Here is a 12302-nt window from a genome sequence, read left to right on the forward strand (position 1 = left end):
CTTAACCCATGGCTATTTTACTTCCCAGTATCTTCATGAGCAGTGCTATCAAGCTTCTTTTTCCACCCTGAAGTAAATTTTTCCTCCATTCATCTTGCCGAAATATGGTAATTATTATCCGTTCTGAGACAGCTCAAACTAATTAGATCTTTCACAATACTATTCCCACCTTCCCTTCACCAGAAAAACATTGGAACACTGTAAAACTTTACAGGTATTGTGAAATTCTGTGAGTTCAGAAAAAATTCCTCCCATTATCCCTTAATTCTCCCCATATCCCTCAGGCCCCAGCAGACGGGATATTTTGCTATTCCTCCCCAACCTTGTGTCCCCTCCCTAGGACCCAGAGTCCCCACATGTGGAAGTTCCAACCTAAGACCTTGTGCTTTGGGGACTGAGAGCACACTGCCAACAGGGAACACCTACTTTCCAGACCCCTCTCTTACATCTTTCACAGAGGGGCTATGTAAGTAGCAGCACTGCAAATCTTGGCAGGAAGCCAATGGAACAAAGCTAGGCATCTATTCATATCGTTACCTGTTTACTTGGACATCACATATGCTTAGAATCACACCACCACTGATCTCTTCCACTCATGGCAGAGCAGCACGCAAGCCACATAGCAGTCCCATTCTCCCTTGAATGAGCTTCAGCCACAGATAGCCCTGTTTTGATGTGGTTTAAGGTAAATTATTTGAAATGGTCTCTGTGCTTTAACGTATTTACAAATATACTTACAAAGAGAGGTCACATGGAACAGCCCTTATGTAACAACACTCTTCTATTATGAACTTTATCTGTCTTCTCTCAATTCTGATTTTTCTTTCACCACAGTGGAATACACAGCAAGGGTCAACAGCCAAGCTTCTCTCACAGGCTGTTGCTATGACTCTTCTCAGTCTGAAGTGCAGTCTGTATAAATTCCTGTTATGCCAGACTCTGAGTAAAGCCTAAGTCAACTCCCCAAGGGATACCAGTCTACAGATTTTCCTCAAGACAAACAGCATGAAGCAAAATAAGCAACTGAAAATGACAAGGGAGTCAAAGGTAGGGTGACACATTTCAAGGCAATGCTCTCTTCTTTTCATGACCACTCTTTATCCTGACTGCAGTACAAAGCATTTGAAGGTTGTTGCAATGATAAGGTAATAGAGACAAACACAGTAGTCCTGTAACTCTCAGACATACTATGATGTGTGTTTCAGATCCAGTTATCTTTATTGGTTTGCCTATAGTGATCCCTGTGAAGGCAAAAGAAAAGCAGTCACTGAGCTTGCACATATGTTGCCACTGGAACAAATACATAAGGGCACAAGTTAACTGTCCTAGAATGCCCACAGTATCAAATGCTGTGCATTGCACTTCACAACCAAAATTTGATCCAAGCCTTCCCCCTTAAAAAAAAAAAACACATTATGCCATTTAAGTAACTAAAGAGCGTTCTCCTGGGAGTCCAAACACTGCATGTATTAGCATCTCCTTAAAAGTGTCCCTAAGAGGCCTTGCTTTGAGTTAATCCTCCTTGAACTTAGGGACAGTCTTTGAAATTTGTATCTTCATAATGCAACTGGTTAGAGTAGACAAAGACAATTTCAGAGAGCTTCTGAAGAGGTTATTCTTCTAAAACAAGTATCCTCTGTTTCATGCCGTCCTTGTGCATTTGATTCAAGTAGTGTTCAGTTTTTCAGTTCATTTTTTTGGATAGCTAACCTATTCATTTTCCTTCTCTTCTCCACACAACCTGCAAGAAAAGCAGATGGCACTGTCAGCACACAGGGTACCTAGTGGTCAATGATAAAATAAAGACTAAGTTTTAGAATTAAATTATGATACTTAAGTATGAAATCCATTTCCATTCATGATTGATGACTTTTTTTTTAAAAGGAAATTTCATACTCACATTTGTATTTATTACTAACTCTTCAAGATATCTTGCTATAAAAATGGCACAGGAATTATATCAATTTTTTATTTGCTTAGGTAAAAGGAATATTTGTTTCAGGCCTTTCCCACTTAGACAAGATCTTCTAACTCTATGAAAGTGCTCAATGCACCTTAAAAGACTATTTTGATTTTATTACAAGGAAATCTTGCACACTGGGAAAAGATGTTTTAAACAAGCTTAGATAGATTCTTAGATAGAATGCAATCCGCTTCTTTAAAAAACATCCAGTCTCAAAATGCATGAAGCCATTGAAGAAAGTTTAAAAATGAGACCAAAAATATGAACCTAAAGCCAGTTCTTAAGCCGTCGTAAGAACAAGTTCCAGTATCAGGCCAGATTATCTGATCTTAAGGGCTTTCTGCAAAATTAATCCTTATTGAAGCTTTTGGAAGTTTTCAAAGAACATCCCTTCCATTTGGTTTACTCTTACCAAAGCACAAAGCAGAATAGAAACTCTTCACAGAGTATCAGCGTGCAATTTTAAGCATGTATTTGACATGTAAAAATAAGTGTTCTTATTAAGTTATAAAATTAAGTTTATTCTCAGGAATAAAATGTATTAAATTAGTCCACCTCTTAAAGGTCATTCAGAGATGATCTGAATGCACAACACCCACCTGCTCTGTGATTGTGGAGTCTGTCATGTCATTCCCACCTCACCCTGCTGATGGCTATTAAACCACCCTCTTTGGCCTGTTTAAACCGAGAAACCCACAAAACTGAAAATATAACAAACCAAACTGGTTAATCTCAGTCTGATCTACCTGAATCTGAACAGGTAGAATGGTAATCTTCTGCATCTGTGTCTAATCCACTGTTTTTCATTGCTCAAGTTCCTGTAATTTTAAGGGAAAAAAATTACTTGATGTCCAAGAACATGACCCAAATACTAGTATTGTGAGAGACGCTAGAGAAAGTAATGACTTGCTGCAGTTTCCACAGGATTCTACTATTTCCTTTCCAGCTTGGTTAAAACTACAGCTGTAGCAACCACACACCACTGTTCATATGAAACTGAAACGCCGTCTATGCTGCAACTGCAGCTGTCATCATCTTTGTTTAGTTAATAAAATGTAATCAAGTTATTTCTGAATTTGCTATCAATGTGTTTTCTTGCTAGGCTGCATATTCTTCTTGTCCCCAGATTGGCTATTATGTTGAGATTATACGTTAAAAAACAGGACAAAGCCAGCAACTGGTAGTTTTCTATATTTTGCAGATGTAAGAACTAAATACACACAGAGCATCTGGACTTCACAGTTCTGGCAGATGCTGTCTGTGGTTTGCACATTTGGGGCCTTATCCTGAAACTTTAATGGAGTCTCAGCAACAATCACTTCCTCCTCTCCCTGCCTCTAGATAGGAGATGCAATCAGATCCCAGTCACCTTGTTTAGGGACTTTACAAACAACAGATTAAGATTTCATTAATTTTGTTATTGATCATTAAGGTTCTCTACTTAGTGCTGAGGAACAGAACTCAGGATGTAGTGCTCTGTTATTTGTGACAAATTATGAATGAAAAATCTGTATTTTTTTAAAAACAACAAACAAGCCACACACACAGATGACAAGGACATTCCACTTGCAGATTTACTACCTATACTACTAGAGAGGCCAATAAACACGATCATCTCCCCAGCACCCTTAGGAAAAAAAAGCATTTCCCCATGTTACTGTTCAGAAACAGCTGTCCTCTAGTTCTCTCAAGCTAGATGCTGCTCCTTCAAAAATATATGGAGAGAACACTGAACAGCTGGACACAAAAGACTGTAGGACTGATAAGCATTTTGTCCTCCCTATCCCTTCAACAATGTCATGTTATTCAATCCCTTCCACCATCTCCACTGTGCCATCTCCTGCAGCATGATGCAATAACTGTTAGATCAAGGCACAAGGGATTATAAAATATAAACAATCGATTCCTTAAACACCTTGGGGAAGGGAATAAATTTTTAACCTGTATCAGTTCTATAATCTAGTTCAGATAATTCAGATGCAAAAGCAGTTTCATCATCCCAACCAAGAGAAAGATCCAGGAGTAAAATCAAGCAGCTAAGGAAGCATGAGTTAAGGCAAATTATACCTTGTCAGACTACAAAAAAAGCAAGACATTTCTCCCCCCCCCCCCCCCCCAAACTTACTTTATACTTTAAGTCATAGGATGAAGGCTAGGTTAAGTGATTTTCCAGGTGCTTAATATTTTTGATCAATGAAGACAAGTGTCAAAACAAAATTTGTGTCAACAAGAGACAGAGGTGTTAGAAACAATGTAGGCTTGGGTTAGAAGAAATCTCTTAATGTAAATAAAGAACAGGCAGAAGTTCAGTTTCTTACTAGATGTTCTCTATTATGATGTCTGACAACTATGTTGGATGTATATATTCTAGAAAAAGAATGTAAACCTGACAACACAGGTTTATGCGTGATAACAACAGTTTCAGTCTTGGAGAAAACACTTTTAGACCATTTTAGATAGATTTTTTCCAACACTAGAAACAAACAATAATTAAATCTAAACACACAGCAACTCTGCCACACCAGTGTTAGAAAACACCTTAAGTTGCAGAAAACATCAAGACTACTTTCTATAGCGTGCACCTTTGCCTGATCTTAAAATGCCACTGGTGGGCTGCCTTACTCAATTTCTTACATGCCTATCTGGTGAAGAGAGGCATGCCTCTCCTCTGAGTATTTCCAGTGAAGTTGAATCTGTTTTGAGGCCAGAAAAGGAGATTAGTTTAAGAGATTCACCCAATCCCATAAATCAACTCTTTAGAGAACCTTTACACTCCAAGAGCTTCTACTCTTTTAGCTTGCTAACTTCCTTTCATTCTCCAAAAGCTTGGTTTGTCAAGATACACTTTCTTAGTTAATGAACCTGTACATTTTTATTGCAGTTCGTTTTATTCTCACTCTGACCTCGTAACTTGATTTTACGGACCAAGTTCTTTTCACAACTATTCAGCGCAGTACTCCAAATCCTGCTAGCTTCAGAAATCTTCCAAAATAGTTGAAAACCTCCTGGCTACTACTGTAAAAGCTGTACATTTAAAAGGACAATTAAGCATGTTGTAAAGCTAGGACTTAATCCTGCTTCTTGTATGCATCTCTATTGAAGCCTGTAGGAGTTAGCATGGAAGTAAAATGAAAACATTGTTTGTGTAATAGTTTTAACACTATGCAATGCTTAAAACCAAACCAAAACACAAATGCTCTCAAATGCAGCCAAGGTAACCAGCAATGAAATAGAGAAATGCTTTTTTTTTTTCCCTGTGCCTACAGATGTAAAATTACAGGAGGTCAAGTCTACTGATATTTTAAATTTTTCAAAGCTTGCTGTTAGATCTGTGGATTTTCTCTGGGAAAAGGAAAAAGTTAATCTAACCTGACACTTAATAGCTGTTTGTAACTATGGCTAAACCAAGTTGTCATAGCTTGAAATTCAAGAGAAAAATCACTCCCTTGTATTGTGTACGCTGTCTCTAGGTGACCACTAAGTGCAGAGCTCTCCTTTCAAACATTCAAAGGCAGGGAAGGCCACAAAAAAAAAAACATACAGGCTGTAACTGCAGTTTGCACAGGAGTACTAGTTCTGCAAGGAATTTTTTTTAACCTCATTGTGACAAGGGGTGTTCTACTTATCTACTGGACAGCAGTACCAAAACTGGCATCTGGTGTGGAAACATCACAACTGAACACACGAATGCAGTTTACATATACACTGTATACATCTCCACTGAACTGTAAGGATCCCCAGGTCCCAGTGGAGGGGGCCAAACATGACCCAGAAGATCCTCCCCACCCCCAACGTTTCATGTTGTGAAACCCATTTTAATAATCTATAGGTGGAGCTGTGCTTCACTCTAAACCTGTGGAAGCACTGAAGAACGTAAGGAGATTTCTTTAAATCAAAAGGATAATCTGTCTTATCTCCCTCAGGGAAAGATCTGTTTCATTGCGACACATCTGGAAGTATCTAGATCAGTTCCAGCAGAGATCAGGAACTGTCTTAAACAGAAAAGTCTAAGTACAACTTGGAAAGGTTGGCAAGGGATGAAACAAGAAGCTGACCATAGGTTCAATGGGAAAAAAAACACAAACATAAATCCAAGGACACATATGAGGTCCCTGGTAAGGACATGTTCTGTTACATTAAAAAAACACTTTCCCAACGTGAAACATTATAGAACAGCCCTGAACCAGAGAGAGCTGGTCAAATGGCTGTAATCTCATAGTAATTTGGTTTTGGAAGCGAAGCTGGCAGAAGGGGGGCCTGTCCCATCAGCTCCTTCAAGGCAAGACAGTTCTCAAGAGCTTTTACAGCAGACTTGGCACAGTCTGCTAAAATGTTCTGTAGGTGGGCACCGCGATCATCTATCAAATAAACACCACCCCTTCACAGAACAGGAACAATTTCACTTATTATACATCTGACCTTTCTGGCTGAGCCAGCCACCTACCTTCTTCCAGACTCAGGAGGACTGCAGACCAATTACCCTCCTCCTGTATCAGGTGCTATAAGCTCTGGCATTTGGGGGAAGGTGCTGATTTATTGTTTTTGCATAGGAAGCATACAAACTGTTCACACAGTGAATCAGCCTGAGAAATTCCCATGAATGCCTTTTTTTTTTTAAACACTATCAGCCCACAGTCAGCTCAGTTCTCCCAGAAAATAGTTTTCACAGTCTGTGTAGGGAAAAAAACAAAGGACAAAGAGACTCTCCCTTCCCTGAGAAATGAGGCAGTGTTGCAGAAAGGCTGCTGTCACCTCAGTAACGCACCAGTCCACATCCTACCCCTAAGTTGCTAAATCAGTTACCCTAACAGTTGAACCTTCCAGATTTAGTGACTGATAGTGGTAGAACTCCAGCTTGTGACTCATGGTCACTAACAGGACAGCTGGAGAGGTTAAAGACATCTGACACAGGCATTTTGAGTCACCCTGCTCCCTAAAGCATAAAACCCGTGGGATTTTAATCAGACCTTAACCTTTGAAATGGCAATTTGAAATAACTCACGTAAGCTTGGCAGTGCTATATTTGAGTACCACAAGGGTTTGAAGAAGACGCTGCATTACAGAGGAAGTGTGTATAAAAGGGAGTAAGACACATGCTTTTACAAAAAATGGTGCATTAACCAAACTTCAATATGGATATGCCAGAATGACATGTTATTCACAGACATTTAAGACTTACTTTCCTGAGCATTCTACCAAAGAAGATCTAAATCCATATAGAGTACTCATTTGACCATTGAAGGGTTCTGACTAATACTTGCCATGGTGATCCAGATCTATTTAGAAGCAGCATTGGTCCTGCCTATTTCTTCTTTCTTGATGGCATCTAGGTTTGTGTTAGTGATAAGGTAGTTTCTGCTCATCCTTGAGCAGCTGTTGATGAGAACAAAATGCCCATTTACAAGTTTAAAGCTGTCTATACTGACAAATGCAGCACAAAATTCTAACCTTAAAACCTTTTCTACCCTGGGAAAAATGCTGCCTTAGAAAATGCAGAGATTAACTACAAAAGTATTGCTACATCGAAGATTATAGGTGTATGCTGGTGTACTATTTAGACAGTAATCTGGAACTGGTAAAGACTACAGAGATATCACTGTAAGCCAATTGTTTACACAAGATTTTTAATTACATGTATAAGTAATACTGTTGTTAACTTGGCAGACAACACTTATTAAATGAAGCATGCCAGATACTGACAACAGAAGAGCTTTTTTTCTAAGAAATAAATTGTTGCTGCATATATGAATGAAGGATCAGTTAGGCACAAGGATCTACACTACAGACTCTAGAGGTCATCTGTTCTGCACCCCCTCCCCAGCTTTACTCAAGCAGGACCACCAGGAGCATGTTGCCCAGGATCATGTCCTGCCAACTTCTGAAGACCTCCAAAGGATGGAGGCTCCACAACCTCTGGACACCCTGTGCCAGTGCTGTCACTCACACAGCAAAGAAGTGCTTCCTGATGTTCGGCTGGAACCTTGTGTGTTCCAGTTTGTGCCAGTTGCCTCTTGTCCTGGCACTGGGCACCACTGAAAATAGCATGGCTCTGTCCTCTTTCCACCCTCCCTTGAGGTATTTATAGACATTAGTAAGTTCCTCCCTGAGCCTCCCCTTCTACAGGCTGAACACTCCCAGCTCTCACAGCCTCTTCTCATAGGAGAGGTGATCCAGGGCCTTCATTATCATGGTGGCCCTACACTGGACTCTTTCCAGTATGTCCACATTGCTCATAGACTGAGGGGCCCAGATCTGGACACAATTCTCCAGGTGTGGCTTCATCAATGATGAATATAGACAGAACTAGATACCTCTGCATTTGTTAATATTTTTAGATTAGTAACCACTAAGGTAAAGCAAGAAAAAGGTCACAGCCTCTGCTGCTTCCTGAACATGGACTGCTTTATTCCACCACCTCCCAAAATAATAGCTTCATTTTGGGACTAGGATTATATGATGAAATCCACCTACCTCTCAGAATACAGACATTTCAGCTAGTAAGTTAAAACAGGCATACATGTTTTAGGCTCCGTCATTTCACGGTGACTTGTAAAAACAAAACAAAACACAAACTCAGATTCTCCCTAAATTGGAGAGGACTTCTTTTACACTACCTGCCCTAATCTCAAAAAAATCTTTTGGTATTTTCTCTCCACAAAACATTAGGCCATTCTACAGGAAAAAAAATCAGATTTGCTCTTAGAAATGCTTTCAATGTATACAACAAATGCTCATTTTAGCTTAAAAGCTTCCATTAAGATTTTAGATAAAAACTGGAAGTTACTTGATTTTGGGTGCAGTGGTGGAATGCACTTGGGCTGAAAACACCACAAAATTTGTTTGATTTTTATTGCTAATGACTTAACACATCAGTATCATAGCATCATCATTCTACGTACTCCTGAAAACATTTATAGGCAGATGGACTGCAAGGAATGTGAACAAGGAAAACCAGCTCATGCTGTAGGGAGGAACGCATAGTTCTGGCAAACTAAAAATAAAAATAAAGCATTAACACACCATATGCTGTACAACAGCTAATAGTATTATTTAGAAATATTCCAATAAAACAAAGGTAACAATGGCAGAAGTTCAGACCTACTAAAAAAAGGGGACTTAAGTCAGCCACCTCTGACAGTCATATTCGTCACCATAAAAACTCGTGTTTGTTTATAACTATTTAGTTTTTTTCATTTTACACAAACCTTAGGATAACATATACTTGAAGAGTTTTCCTTGTGACCAAAGTTACTAGCCATGCCAGAAAACAGTTGAAATACCACTGGTAGAACAAATTTTGGCTTGTACACAGACCACGACTTAAAAGACTGACTTGTCTTGCACCACAATTGTAGTATCTTCCTATTCAGTAAGTTCTGTTTTAACCTCTGTGCATCTGCATAGTAGTGTTAATACGTTCTCTTTCCAGCAGTGTAAGAAAAGCAGCCAAAGAAAGGGAGCTCTTCAAGTATTTTCTTGTAGGTGAAATCCTATCACAAAAAGTAATTTCAACTCAGGTAATGCTCAAGTAACTTCGACATTTTGGAAATTACAAACAACATTGGTGTAAGAGAACAGCCTGCGTGCACACAGTGAATATTCAACAAAAATTTTTTTCATGCTTTCAAACTGAAGATCGCAATCACAACTGAATTATTTCTTAGAACGTGTCAGTTAATAATCTGACCAGGGAGAAGGCTAAAGTAACTTAGAGGAAGTAAATTTTTTTTTTTTTGCAAAAGAAAACACTTCGAACTGCCACAGAGTCGACAGTAACACAGCACTGGGTGAAGGACTCATTTAATGACACCAAACCCTTGGGCAAATCTTAACCTGTTCTAACTTTCACTTCCAGTTTATGAAATGGTGGTAGCTTCACATACCTGCAGCAGAGATGTAAAATCACGTAATTGCTCACAGTCTGAAATCTTCAGGACTAACAGCAAACTTCTCAGTCTCAGCCTTGCTGAAGTGCTCACTCATATTATTAGGGTAACCAGCTCCAATTACAGAAGTACGTATGTGAAGGTAAGAACTACATTTTCCACAGCTTTTCCCTCTTGGTGTCAAAACAAAGAGTTTAGACTTCTCCTTTGTAGCAAAGTAGCTGAAGCACAGAATAAAAACAGGACACATTTGCTCAACAGCTCTCACTCCAGCCCAACAGAAAACAGGGAAAGAAATGCAATGGATTTAATCCATATTAAAAAGCTTCAGTAAATCACCATTCTGCAGCTTAGCCTGTGAGGTGACCCGACATCAGCAAAAACATTCTTAAGAATGTTTTCATTTGTGACTTATACTGTGGAAAGGTAAATTTAAAACAAAAAGACCTGTGGTTTAGGTTGGTTAATTTTTACCTGACAGGTCTCAAATTCTAATGGACTATTTGGAAATTGATTCAAAGCAGCAAATAATGACTGTGTGGCTGTCTTTGTTCCAGAAGATAAGTTTCATAAGCATCTCAAACGGAAGTTTCAGAGTCCATAAAGTATGTTCATTCTGGTACACCCATACGCTATATACTACTTAAATTCCCCTTTAAAAACCTAACTAGCCATGAAATACTTTTTCCTAATGCAACAGAGGAGCTGCACTAAGAATTAGCATTTTCCCTCTAGCCAGAAAAGGTGCTGAAACAGGAAGAACATTTCCACCTCAGACTAATACTGAACCCAAGCTATCGCTCTGAAGCCTTTGCTTTTACACACGGCAGAACTCCATTCACATTCAACAGCAAGAAGTAGAGTGTGTGTCTCTCACTGTTTATACTGGGTTTATGCGGCAAAGTTTTGGTAGCAGGGTGGGGGCTGCAGGGGTGGCCTCTGTGAGCAGAACCCAGCAGCTGCCCCATGTCAGATCAGAGTCAGCTCCAGGGTGGATGGTAGGGCAAATGCATTTTTAGTTTGCTTTAACTCTCACTGCTCTAGTCTGCTAGTGATAGGCAATAAATTACATTCATCTCCCTTATGCTAGTTCTGTTTAGCCTGTGACAGTAACTGGTGAGTGATCTCCCTGTCCTTATCTCAACCTTTGAGCTTCCCCCCCCCCCCAACATTTTCTTCCCCCTTCCTTCTGAGGAGGGAAGTGACAGGCAGGAATGGTGCTGAGCCACCTACCACCTCACTTCTCAGCTCCTAATTTACCAAGCAAAAGGAATACCCTGGTCCATAAGGAAGAAGTCTCCATAGAAAAAAAGGGATGCCTTTTCTCATCCTTATTCCCCTCAAAAAGGAGCATTGTTTCCCAGCCCTCTCATGTATCCCTTTTTCCTAGTAGCTCTATTTGTTTTCTTATCTCAAGAGCAGAGTAGGCCACACAGGGAAGGGCATGGATGCCCTTCTCTCTGACACTTTTTCAAGACTTCTCATCCTTGTTTTACCACATTCAAACATACAGATTATCTACTAACCCTTCTGAACACATACTCCTACCCACATGTTTTTTAGTTCAAAAACAGCTACTACAAACTAGTTATGACCATGAGCTAGAACATGCTGAACCAACTGCCATGAACCAGAACAACTTCAGTCAAGAGAGAAAGCAAACAGGTAAAAATGAAGGATATTAGTTTAATTTGCTTGCAGCAAGGGTGTCTTGTTACGGAGACCAACAATGCTCAACTCCCACAGATCATCAGCCTTTCCTTGCTTAGACAGATCTAAGAGTTCTGGTACTGTTCTCCCCATAAAGTTGAACCCACTGTTCTTACTCTTCAGCAATCCTTCCCCATGTCTGAAATGTGTCTGCTCAAAGTCTTCGATGAACAAGGTCCCTGCCTCCAGTTTCATGTTTGTTTCTGCTTCCTGTCCCATCACAGTGATTATTCCAAAGTCTGGAAAGAAAAAAACACAAAGCAACTCCGCAACTTGTTCAATATTTGATTTATTACACAAGAAATATCCAAGCTATTTTCGGTTATTCAAATAATGTGAGGAGGAGACTGCTACAGGCACAATCAGGGAAATGAGGATACTTAATGGCAATAAAGAATAAGCTCTAACATGCCCTTGCTTCTACATTGTTAACATGACAACATAATGGATGGATCTGTAGTTTGCTCGCTCTCAATGTAAATATTACACAGTACATGAGGATTTTGTACTTCAGTCATTGATAAAAAGAACTTGTCGGTCAACATCAAAAACAATTAGCATTAATAAGAACAGGCCTCCAAATACTATATTTTCAGATTGAGAAATTCAATACATAGGATTTATGAGAATTCAAAAGAAAATATATTTTGACTTTTTGATTATAATCACTACAATTAAATCACTTTTTATCCTCAACTGTGTAGCAATTGTATGGGAATGTTTGTGTGCAAACTATCAACAGC

This window comes from Anser cygnoides, chromosome 3 (genome assembly GCF_040182565.1).
Source record: "Anser cygnoides isolate HZ-2024a breed goose chromosome 3, Taihu_goose_T2T_genome, whole genome shotgun sequence".
NCBI classification, from domain to species: domain Eukaryota; kingdom Metazoa; phylum Chordata; class Aves; order Anseriformes; family Anatidae; genus Anser; species Anser cygnoides.